Here is a 1,470-nt window from a genome sequence, read left to right as displayed (position 1 = left end):
TTGCTTGTTCTTAATTTATCGCCTATCAAGTCACGGAGCAGTTTAATAGTCACTGTCATTACGCAATGCACTCCAATTGCATGGTTTTAATTGTACATTTGTATATATTTATCTTTGGTATTTTTAATGTTGACATGGGTGTTGCTGTTCCCTCGGCATCACCTTTCTCCAGCTCAGCAGTCGTATACATAATTGCTTGTTCTTAATTTATCGCCTATCAAGTCACGGAGCAGTTTAATAGTCACTGTCATTACGCAATGCACTCCAATTGCATGGTTTTAATTGTACATTTGTATATATTTTTCTTTGGTATTTTTAATGTTGACATGGGTGTTGCTGTTCCCTCGGCATCACCTTTCTCCAGCTCAGCAGTCGTATACATAATTGCTTGTTCTTAATTTATCGCCTATCAAGTCACGGAGCAGTTTAATAGTCACTGTCATTACGCAATGCACTCCAATTGCATGGTTTTAATTGTACATTTGTATATATTTATCTTTGGTATTTTTAATGTTGACATGGGTGTTGCTGTTCCCTCGGCATCACCTTTCTCCAGCTCAGCAGTCGTATACATAATTGCTTGTTCTTAATTTATCGCCTATCAAGTCACGGAGCAGTTTAATAGTCACTGTCATTACGCAATGCACTCCAATTGCATGGTTTTAATTGTACATTTGTATATATTTATCTTTGGTATTTTTAATGTTGACATGGGTGTTGCTGTTCCCTCGGCATCACCTTTCTCCAGCTCAGCAGTCGTATACATAATTGCTTGTTCTTAATTTATCGCCTATCAAGTCACGGAGCAGTTTAATAGTCACTGTCATTACGCAATGCACTCCAATTGCATGGTTTTAATTGTAGATTTGTATATATTTTTCTTTGGTATTTTTAATGTTGACATGGGTGTTGCTGTTCCCTCGGCATCACCTTTCTCCAGCTCAGCAGTCGTATACATAATTGCTTGTTCTTAATTTATCGCCTATCAAGTCACGGAGCAGTTTAATAGTCACTGTCATTACGCAATGCACTCCAATTGCATGGTTTTAATTGTACATTTGTATATATTTATCTTTGGTATTTTTAATGTTGACATGGGTGTTGCTGTTCCCTCGGCATCACCTTTCTCCAGCTCAGCAGTCGTATACATAATTGCTTGTTCTTAATTTATCGCCTATCAAGTCACGGAGCAGTTTAATAGTCACTGTCATTACGCAATGCACTCCAATTGCATGGTTTTAATTGTACATTTGTATATATTTATCTTTGGTATTTTTAATGTTGACATGGGTGTTGCTGTTCCCTCGGCATCACCTTTCTCCAGCTCAGCAGTCGTATACATAATTGCTTGTTCTTAATTTATCGCCTATCAAGTCACGGAGCAGTTTAATAGTCACTGTCATTACGCAATGCACTCCAATTGCATGGTTTTAATTGTACATTTGTATATATTTATCTTTGGTATTTTTA

This window comes from Haemaphysalis longicornis, unplaced genomic scaffold, assembly GCF_048455015.1.
Source record: "Haemaphysalis longicornis isolate Haplotype H1 unplaced genomic scaffold, Haemaphysalis longicornis Haplotype H1 scaffold_5, whole genome shotgun sequence".
Lineage (NCBI taxonomy): Eukaryota > Metazoa > Arthropoda > Arachnida > Ixodida > Ixodidae > Haemaphysalis > Haemaphysalis longicornis.
This window is presented reverse-complemented; position numbering follows the sequence as displayed.